This window comes from Pseudonaja textilis, chromosome 2 (genome assembly GCF_049901715.1).
Source record: "Pseudonaja textilis isolate UNSWEBS1 chromosome 2, rPseTex1.2, whole genome shotgun sequence".
Lineage (NCBI taxonomy): Eukaryota > Metazoa > Chordata > Lepidosauria > Squamata > Elapidae > Pseudonaja > Pseudonaja textilis.
In genome coordinates, this window is record NC_141991.1 from 74,732,242 (window position 1) to 74,744,386 (window position 12,145).

Sequence of the window (12,145 nt, forward strand, 5' to 3'; positions counted from 1 at the left end):
ACAATTCATTTGGTGACTGCTTGAAGTTATCATAGCATTGAAAAAAGGGACATGACTATTTTTCCTATGTATGACCATTGCCGTATCCCTGTGATCATATGATCAAAATTCAGACGCTTGATAAGTGACATGCATTTATAAGAGTTGCAGTCTCCCAAGGTCATGTGATCACCTTTTGTGACATTCTGACAAGCAGAGTCAATGGGGAATCCAGAATCACTTAAGAACCATTTTACTAACTTAACAACTGTAGTGATTCACTTAACTACTGGTGCAAGGTAGGTCACAAAATAGGGCAAAATTCACGTAACAACTATCTTGCTTAGCCATAGAAATTTTGGGCTCCTTTGTGGTCATAGCTCAAGGACTACCTGTACTGTACACGTGAAACTCGAAAAATTAGAATATCGTGCAAAAGTTCATTTATTTCAGTAATGCAACTTAAAAGGTGAAACTAATATATGAGATAGACTCATTACATGCAATACAAGATAGTTCAAGCTGTGATTTGTCTTAATTGTGATGATGATGGCTTACAGCTCATGAAAACCCCAAATCCACAATCTCAGAAAATTAGAATATTACATGCAATCAATAAAACAAGGATTGTACATAGAACAATATCGGACCTCTGAAAAGTATAAGCATGCATATGTACTCAGTACTTGGTTTGGGCCCCTTTTGCAGCAATTACTGCCTCAATGCGGTGTGGCATGGAAGCTATCAGCCTGTGGCACTGCTGAGGTGTCATGGAAGACCAGGATGCTTCAATAGTGGCCTTCAGCTCTTCTGCATTGTTCAATCTCATGTCTCTCATCTTTCTCTTGGCAATGCCCCACAGATTCTCTATGGGGTTCAGGTCAGGCGAGTTTGCTGGACAATCAAGCACAGTAATCCCACAGTCATTGAACCAGGTTTTGATGCTTTTGGCAGAATGGGCAGGTGCCAAGTCCTGCTGGAAAATGAAGTCAGCATCCCCATAAAGCTTGTCTGTGAAAGGAAGCATGAAGTGTTCCAAAATCTCCTGGTAGATGGCTGTGTTGACCCTGGACTTAATGAAGCACAGTGGACCAACACCAGCAGATGACGTGGCTCCCCAAATCAACAGACTGTGGAAACTTCACACTGGACTTCAAGCATCTTGCAGTGTGTGCCTCTCCATTCTTCCTCCAGACTCTGGGTCCTTGGTTTCCAAATGAGATGCAAAAGTTGCTCTCATCAGAAAAGAGGACTTTGGACCACTGAGCAACAGACCAGTTCTGTTTTTCTTTAGCCCAGGTAAGACGCTTCTGATGTTGTTTGTTGTTCAGGAGCAGCTTGACAAGAGGAATATGACATTTGAAGCCCATGTCCAGGATCTGTCTCTGTGTGATGGCTCTTGATGCACTGACTCCAGCCTCAGTCCACTCCTTGTGAAAGTCCCCAACACTTTTGAATGGCCTTTTCCTGACAATCCTCTCCAGGCTGCGGTCATCTCTGCTCCTTGTGCACCTTTTTCTTCCACACTTTTCCCTTCCACATAACTTTCTCTTAATGTGCTTTGATACAGCACTTTAGGAACATCCAACTTCTTTTGCAATTACCTTTTGAGGCTTTCCTCTCCTTATGGAGGGTGTCAATGCTGGTTTTCTGCACAACTGTCAGGTCAGCAGTCTTTCCCATGATTGTGATTCCTACTGAACCAGACTGAGAGACCATTTAAAGGCTCAGGAACCCTTTGCAGGTGTTATGGCTTAATTAGCTGATTAGAGTGGGACACTTTGAGCCTAGAATATTGAACCTTTTCACAATATTCTACTTTTCTGAGATTGTGGATTTGGGGTTTTCATGAGCTGTAAGCCATAATCATCTGAATTATGACACATCACGCTTGAAGTTGCATTACTGAAATAAATGAACTTTTACACGATATTCTAATTGTTCAAGTTTCACCTGTATGTAATATTGTCTGTAAGGTGTTTTAAGGGCCACCATTCCTTCTGTTAAGATGGACAGGATCTAAAATGTACTCAATTCAAGTTGTTGAAGCCATTTTATATCACATGTTTTGTGTTGTGCTTCCGCTTTGTGTTAATTTCTGTAGCATATGTATAATAAATAGTAGCATTTCCATTCTGAATATAAGTGAGTATAGGTAGACCTAATTTAATGACTGTCCTGGAAAAGTAATGAGCAGTCATTGTATTTATGACTGCCACCGCATCCCTGCAATTACATAATTGACATCTAGGCTCTTTGCAAACAGTAGGTGTTTACAATTGTCACAGCATCTCCGTGGTTACATGATTGCCATTTTCATGATTCACAACTGGCTCCTGACAACCCAAGTTAATGTAGAACCTGTCAGCAAAATTGTAATTCATGGCCATGTGATATCTCACTAAATAAAAACCCATAGTGACTCACTTAACCTCTGAATGATCAGAAACATGGTGAGTCTGTCATGATCGTGCAATGGCTCACTTAGCAACCATGGTGCTTAGCAACAGTTACCAGTCCCAGTTGTGGCCGCTAAGTGAGGACTACCTGTTGTTGCAAAAGAACTTGGTCCCTACAACAAAGGTTGGAAAGTAAATTACACGATCCATACATACTGTATATGTATATGTATATAGGTAGGTAGGTAGGTACATTTACAAGCATTAATCTGTGGGGATGGAATAATCAAAGCATTTCCTCCAGAGTTAGTTTTTTTAAAAGGACATTTTAGAAACCAACTTGGGGGGGATGATAAGAACATGTTGTTTTTCATACTTCTCAAAACAAAGTAGGCCGTTGATAGACAAACAACAAGCTTAACATTTTGGAAGGGCAGCAGCTGGAGCAACTACTTCCTTCAAGTTTCCATTACCACCACCCTCTTCCGTCATCTGCCCTTCCCATTCCCTGGTGTATAGTGAGCCAATTAAATGGCAGAAGGTTAGAGGGAAATGTGCTAAGGAATATCTGTGCGTCATCTTTGGCCTTCAAAAGGGATGCTGATGTTTTGGCAATGGTATTGATGGGGAGGAGGAAGAGGTTTAATTATCAGTCTTGTTTATTCCTAGAGAGGTTAGCTAATATATGAACCTTCTCCCTTCCCCACTACAAATAATTAGGCTATCATTCCATTGGTTGTATGATGGAAGGTCTGGCAAATTTATTTGGGTTGGAAGGAACGTATACTTGCCTCATCCCACATTTCATAAAAGAAACAGCATGTAATCCATGGTACATGGATATCAAGCCTAGTATTTAGTGCCAGTGATAAAAAGTTACTGTTGGCAATTTATACCATTACCTAACCTTTCCTAATAAATGTTGTTTTCTGCAAATTGAATCTTTAGCAGATAACACCCATCACTGTTTGTTTTGCCTCTTTTGCTCAAGGAAAATTATTTGTCACATTTTAACATACCCTGCAAACTACACAAGTGTTATCCTGTGTAAGGAAATGTGTGAATCCTTTTAAGGGAAGTCACTGGAAAAGAACTTAGCACATAGATGACTGCCTGACACCTTTGACCATTGCATTTTGGCAGATCATTCTTAAATCTGTTTTATCTTAATTTGTTTTACATATGTGATAGCCAGGCAAACCGGCTGGGTATCTTCCAATGCCTATTCACTACCATAGTCTCTCCCAATTAATCCTGCAGTTGTATAATTTGCTAACTCCCACAATTCCTAGCTAGCACAGACATAAGTTATGTTGTTTAAGGATGTTGGAAGGAGAGGGTTAGCAGATCTTTTTCTTTTCTTTTTGCCTTCAGGAATTTTCATGCAATTATATTGGCTTAAATGTTTTTAGGATGAACCATAATGTTGGCATCAGTTTAATGGTTATCGCGCAAAACCACACAACTGCAGTGCCAACACATAAAACCATGCTTATTATAGTCCATTTTAATTCTAATTCATTCCAGACTAATGTATTAGAGTCCTCAGATAGCAGTCCTCAGATAGCAATCACTTGTTCAGCAAGCTTTCAAACTTATGATGGTGCTGAAAAAGTTTTCAACCTTTCCTGCTGGCTTCCTGCAAGCCATGTCAATGGGGAAGCAGCTGCCAACAAAGTTGCAAGCTGCTCAGGTTGATCACTTGCACCCAGCATAAGCCAAGCCAACCCAAGCTTAGTGATGCTCATGGTGCAACAGCCCTCATATACCCTCACACACCTTCCCCCACTTTGCAGCACCTTGCTATACTTGCATTGCATGGATCCCTCACATACCCTCTCCTACCCCACAGCAGCCACCTCAAGCCCCTCTGCACTCAGGCTGCTCTGGACAGAACTTTCACATGCCCTATCCCCTATCCCGTTGCAGCCACTTATTCCTTTTTATTCACTTAATTCAATTTCTATAGCCACCCATTCTTATTTGCCTGAAAGCCACTTTAAAACTTCCCATGGACTTTGCTTGTTGGAAACTAGTAAGAAGTTGCAAGGACTGCTGAGATTGCTGTCACTAAGTGATGCAACCATGTGACAATGACCTGTATGACAATATTGCTTAACAATGGAAATTCCAATCCTGATTACCATCAATAACTGAGGACTATCTGTATAGTAATAGTTTACCTAAGTAGTACTGTATGTATGTACGTATATACTGTATGTGTGTGCATGGGTATGCACTGTATATATATTATTACTTAGGTAGACTATTTTATACTATACACTAATTTCTACTGTATCATATGTATATTTGGAATTTGGAAATACATATGCATATGTATTTTCAAATTACATTAAAGTGCTCTTCATATTATTATTAATAGTATTCCAAATTGCTTCATAGTATAGAAGTTCAATGTTTTAACCTCTGTTTTTGAAAAAAAAAGTTGTTGTTTTTTTAAAAACAAACAAACATAAAAGTGAAATCATAGGGTAAATATCAATTTGTTTCAATGAATATTTAAAATTGCAGGCTATTACATTCCATTAACAAAGCAGCAGTTGAATGTCATTTCACAGGGCTTCCCCATGAAATCCATTAGCCTTCCTATTTTCTTCCTTAGCTGTTCCAGGAAAGGAATAAATAATTGTCTGTGACCAGCTGATAATGGGGAAAGTTATTTATATTTATATTTATATTTATATATGTTATGTTATGTTTGTTGCATTACGCCACGCTACGTTACTTGTATTTTATGTTAGGGTACATGGTGTGCTATGTTACATTGTATGTCATGTTACATTGTTTGTCATGTTATGTTGCTATTTCTGAATGAATTGAATATGAGAACAATAATACACGTTCTGTTTACAGCCTAAGATCATTGGTGCAAAATGTAGCAATTACACAATGCATGGTACTATGAACTCATCTGATTGCCTTTTTTCTTTTTGGAGAAAGATGTAAAAAGTTCACCAATTTGGGAACAGGATGCAATAAAAAATGCCATAGCAGTTTGCTCTTTAGACTATATCAAACCTTCTAACCATGACATTTCAGTGACAGACTGGTAATTTCCAGAAGCAATTTATCATAACTAGAAGCATTTCAAGGTGAAACTGCTATTTTCCTCAGAGGTGCAGCAGAGTATTGCTGAACCAGTGAGTGTTGCCTGTCTATGCTTTCTGAGTTCAGCTGAAGATGTCAGTGTTAAGATTTAAACACATTTGACAGCTGAATACTCAGCTATCTGAGACACTGTCTGATATATTATAGAATTATATATATAGAATATGTTATAGAATTATTTACACCTTAAGAGGATCTCACTTCCAGAGGATTGCTTTTGGTAAGCAAAAAGGACTTATGTTGTTCCCCAAAAAAATCACTAATATATTTATTTCCAGTTTAGCTTTTAGAATTTTTCACAAGTTTTATGATTATTTTGTGTGCAAGTAATGTGTAATGTTATTTATCCTTTAAACATGTTTAAATTTATCTCTTTATTGCTTATTTTAATACTGTTTTTATTTCAGGCAAAGATAAATTATAAACCAAAATTATTATAATTCTTCAGCCATCTTCAAAATCTGTTTCTCTTAACCAGTTATTACTTGTGACACCAACAATAAGAGTGTGCAGAGCAAGGGCAGTAAAAATTACTGTGTTAAAAAGATTTGCATGCAGTATTGTATTGCTTCTGCATAATCCAGATTTATTTATTTATTTTCCACCTTTATTTTAATAAATAATTCAAGGTGGTAAACACACAAAATATTATTTTCTCCTATTTTCTCCACAACAACACTCCTATGAGGTTGAGAGAGAGTAATTGGCTCAAATCACCCATCAGGCTGACATGGCTAAGGTGGGACTAGAATTCGGTTTCCTGGTTTCTAGCCTGGTGCCTTACCCACTAGGCCTGTGATGGCAAACCTATGACACGTGTGCCAGAAATGGTATAGAGCCATCTCTGACATCATGTGAGCCCTCACCCCAGATCAGGTCCATTGCGCATGAGTGCGCATCTCCCACCAGCCTGCTGATAGTTGGGTATCTGCCGTGCATGCACGGGAGGGCGGGATGCACGCCGGAGATGCACATGCATGAGCAGAGGCACAGGGCTCACAGGGGGAGGGTCACACGTGCATGCAAAGGGGGCGGGGGGTCACACATGCATTGAATTATGAGTGCACACACTTTCGGCAAGCAACAACAAAAAGGTTAGCCATCACTGCACTAGACCAAAGTGGCTGCCATATTATGTTGTTATGTCATGATACTATGTTTTGGTAATGAAGTCGCCATTTTAGTCCTTTTGTTTTAGAAGGCATTGAAACGAAATGATTAAAATTTATTTTAACATGAAAGTGTTGTTTCCATTATATTAGCTACTTATCAAACACAGTCTTACTTCTGTAATTAAGAAAATAAACTATTTGCAAGGTAATTCCTTAATCCAATGTAATTTTAAATGTTTTAAATAATGAAAGGTAACATTTAAAAAATTACTTCCTTTTATAAGAGATCATGAACAGATGGGTCAGTTTTTTCTTTACTTAAAAACTATATAATAAAAACTACCAAATGTTTCATTAAGACCTTAACTCGATGTAATTAATGTTTTAGTAGAAGATTCTTAAAATTAGTTCTTACATGCTACATTTTAAGTAATTTTGATTTTATCAATATGAATGCAAAAAAAGGAGAACCCTTAAAAAGGTGGGGTCTTAGAGAATATTCTCTTCAACTTATGTAAGAAAAAGGCAATGAAATATTTCCCACTACATCCTAGACCTATATTATATGCTAAATACATATTATGCTAAATACATATTATGCTAAATCAAGTTATTACCTGACTGGCACTACCATTCCCAGGAATAATAGAAAGACTAAGAAGAAACAGATAAATCTGAATCCAATAATTTCTATACAGATCACCCTCCTTTCTCTTTAAAAATGCCAACCAAGAGTTTTCTGGAAATTTACAGAGAGAGTGGGATGTAACCTGCTATTTTTCTTTCCTCATTTAGGCTTAGACGTTAATCATGGGAATTCCATTCCTCTTGCAATTGATAGTCCTTTAAAAAAATCATTCAAACAGCAGATATGCTTTACTTTCATTGTATACTCAAGTTTTAGTTCATATTTCGTAAAACATTCCAGAACTGAAGCCAAGTAATTTTATCCTACACTTAAAACATTTCCCTATTCAACATTAATAAAGTTCTCAGTGACTCTTAACAATTGGTGAGCACATCCACTGTCTGGCAGAAAACTGCTGTGAGAACCAGGTTTCACAGCATTAGAGGCAAAATGTTTGAAACCAGGTAACTCCATTCCTCAAATAAAAGTGATTTTCAAGCCTTTTGCACCATTCACAAGAGCACAAAAATAGGCAGAAACTGAGCCTTGATTTCATTATTAAGAGAGCTCATTTTTAATAGATAGCAATTGCTAGAATTCTTTCATAATGGCTTCATTAGTTTTGTTATCATAAATCTTATAAGACATTTGCACCCTTGAATGCCTGATAATGCTTGCTTCTGTTTTTAATGTTATTGAGAGAAGCCTGATAGCTTCCAACATTTTGATCATAGCTATTACCCTTTCAATAAGCATTTGATTGAATTCCTGTGCATATAACCTCCTTTCATTTTTTTGTTCTTGTCCTTTTGTACAGAGGAAGAATAATGTTTATTCAATTGACAGGCCCAGAGGCAGTCTTCACATTCATTTTAAATAAATTGCATAGCCACCCATAAGCATATCACAGCCTATATTTTAACAATTATTCAGTAACATAATCTACAATGCATACTCACAATTTTTCAATTTCTTACTTCCCTTTCATCTATTTTTTTTTGGGGGGGACACCAGCATTTATAGCATTCATTTCAGTTCAGTTCATTTCAACATATTACTATCATTCCCGTTTCAATCACCAAAAAGCTCATTTCAGCAATCCCTCACTTCACTTTCATTCCAAATAATTTCATAACTTTTATTTTTCATTTCCATTTGCTCATTTCCATTTGCTTGGTTAACCTTCTTCACCCCACTCCTCAGAAACTATTTATTTCCATCGTAATTCATTTCTTTCTCTTTTTTAATCTAACTATTCCTTGTTCTCTTGGACTACATTCTTTTCAGCTTTTTTTTCTTTCTATGCCTCTCATACAATATCTTAGCCTTTCTTTCTACAGTAACCATTCCTTTGAAAGCCTTTTTTTCCCCTTTATCCATAGATTCTGTAGTTTCATCATTCTACTAAGCTTTATTTTTCAAACATCCCCTTTAGAATACTGGAGAAGTGCATATAGTTACTCTATCTATATACTTCAAAAACTGTTGTGCCTTGTTTAATACTTTGTAGCTCAATTGTGTGGAATAGTGCATCACAGAGCAACAATTTTTGAATCAACACACCTCAAATGGATGTTGGATTAAAATTTGGCAAAGATGTGGCCGCCTCAAGACCACCACACTTCCAGAAATTTCCACATTGCATCGCAGAAAGGAAGATTGCAAGGACAGATCCCTATCCCCTTTCCCACTTCCCTCTGGTTTCTGTTTCCAATTGGGTAAGGAGCTGGGGCCAAAATTTGAAATCTCTTAATGCCAGTGACTTGTGAGGGAAGAATGAGTAAGGGACTTGGATACCCACTGGCAAGTTTGGGTTAGCTGGGAGGCACTAAAGGTCAATGAGGAAGGTTTCTTCCTCCCAGGAGGTAGGAGTCCTTGGGAATATACTAAAATGGAGAGCAGTGATACAGTTTTCCTTAAAGTCCACAGCCCTCTTTGTTCCCCCTCCCCACAATAAGTGGCAGGCAGAATATTGTTTTCTTGTGCATTGACAATTGGTTGTACTATTTTACCTAAAATGCACCTCTGGTCCTTTGATTACCACTATTCCCTGAAGGATAACATGCAGTTATGATCAATTTGTGGATTTCTATTTTCATACATATCCCTGGCAAAGTATATGTTCCCAGTTTCTATTGTCTAACATCTGAAATAGCATTCATTGTCATTTTTATTACTATTATTAGTCTAATAGCCATGCAATTGTAGAAAGAAAAGAAAGAAAAGAAAAAAGCACTGTTTCTACAATGTTAAAAAATGTGTACAAAAACGCAAACTAAAAAATATCAACTGAAAAGACATGGCTATGGACAATTGAAGCTTTCATACATCCCTTTTTAGTAAAATAGATACTAGCCCTAGTCATACCAATGCCAGATACCACATTTCCTGCTAACAATAATAACAATATCTCCAGTTTGGCCAATTTTTGAACCAGTATGCCATAAGCCCAGCCAAAGCCAAGTCATTCACTTAGCAACCCTATAAATGTCTATGCAAGATAGGATCTCCAATCTAGAGACTGCCAACATACTGTTGCTTGCATCCCATTAGTTAAGAGCTATCTGCAATATACTGACACACACACACCGGATGTTCTTTCATTGAAAACTATTCAGAGAATGCAAGATGAATAAAGTTGGATCAGGACAAAAAGCCCATTGAGCCAGACATTCTGACTGAATCTACAATGGTCAACCAGATGCATATGCAAAATCCATTAGCAACTCATATTGTCCCCAAACATGATATTATACTGCTCTTGTTCTTACTTACAATTTATTACAGGATAGTCATACGTTGACAACCCCAAATTTATTAAATATAAAATATACTGATAATAAAAACAATATTTTCCCTCTTAACCTACGCTATCTAACACAATCAATGTTTGTAAAATCTTTATCATCCATTTCCTTGGAAGCAACAAGGTAATTGCCAGGAGGGTTTTGAGAAATGTGTATTGTATGTATTTCTCTCTGAGTCGTTGTCCTCTCATTCAGCACTTTTGTTTTCTGAGTTTCCTATGGTATCAACTTCCACACTCCATATTTTTAGACCCTTTTTACCTTTTAAGGTAAAAGGACAGAAAGCAGAGTTCTAATTTTATTTTTCATACTCATTAACTTTTTATTACTGAAAACTGTTCAGAGTCCTGGGAGATAGGGAACATATATTATGTAAATAAATTAATAGATTAAAAAGAGTGGACTTCATGATGCAATATTGTTTTTAAATGCTTTTTCAGTTGTATTCTGAAATTTTATCTGTGGGTCTGTTTACTTTTAGAGGCAGCAACCTGACCTTTGATGATGCAGTGACCAGAAAATAACAGGCTTTTGCTGTTCATCTGTCAATTTCAGTTTTCCAACTCTATGGGATTGAACCAGGTGCACAGAAGTCATGCTACTCCCATTCGTGCTAGAGTATCTTGACTAGAAGATGTTTGTCCACTGAAAAGAGATGAAGGGAAAGCCATAGGAGAAAGTTAATTACCTTGTCTATACTCTTTGGCTTATTCACAATATTATTCCCAGTAACTTGAAACAGATGCAATAGGGTTTTGGGAGTGATTTTGATTAATGATGTGCTATCAGGTGGTTATACAGTTGGAGAATCATATTCTGGATCCTATCAGCCATAGAGTTTGTTGGGCAGGGCCTAGGAAGAAAGTCTTTCTGCTATGGTCTCTCTATGATAAAATCATTTCCTGGGAGGTGATGCTGGTCCCAATCATGTGGGCCCTTAAAATGGTCTTTTCAACTAGCTAGGGAATCCCATGATGGAATAGGGTCTGTTAGATGAACATATAATTAATAGAATACATTCTATTTTGCCATCATTTTCTTTTTCTACTTTTTACTTGTTTATATTTTAATTTAAATTGGTTGTTTTAATGGTTTTTATATATTTTGATCATAGTGTATGTCCCCTAGTGTCATTATGTGAGAAGGGCAACTACACGAATATGATTAAATAAATATCTACATAGATAAAACTTTCCAGAATGATCTGTTCCCAGCCTGATCCCTCTGGTTTTCTAACATTGTTTCCCATGTTTCTGTAGTTGTCCCATTGATTTTGGTAACCTTCCAACACACTAATAATTGGAGTATTGATTTCTGGCTTCATTTTTTAGTACTAGAGAGATTCTCCTGAAATTTTATTCTCCAGCTTCATTTCAGTTTCCTAGGCCAGTGGCTGCCAACCTTTTGGGAGCCAGGTTTCATGGAGAGCATGTTTTCCACAGATGGGTATGCATGTCTGCATCCCATGTATGTGCAGATGGGGCTTCTATCATTTGCACGGCCTAGTTCAGGCCACCGACCAGTACTGGTCTGCAGCCCTGGGGTTAGGCCCCACCCCTTTTCCTAGGTCATACAATCCAATGACATTTTCCTCCTTACTATTTTTAACCTTGGCATTTGAATCTTTATTCACAAACAGCACATCTTGCTTGCACATTTTGTTGATACTCTCTAGTATCAGCAAAATGTGAAAACAAGATCTGCTGTTTGTGAATGAAGACTCAAATAAAACTCATCAACCTCTTCTTTTTCTGCATCGGTGATTGGAACATATGAACTTAGACAAATGTCACATTTGAAGATTATCTACAAAGTATATTTAAACTTATTTAGTTATTGACCATATTGTACCCAAGTACTGGCTTTTTTTATACTGCATCTTTCCTGACTATTAATGCGATGGTATTACTTCTTCATAATTTCATATCCTGAATGTAATATGATTTTCTGATTGAAAGTGTTCAGTCCAGTCCCTTTCAATTTGCTGATGTCTAAAATGATTGCCTATCGTCCATTAATAAATTCAAATGATATTATATCTTGCACAAGCGAGTGGACAGGAATAGATAAAAATATCAATATAAACAAAAA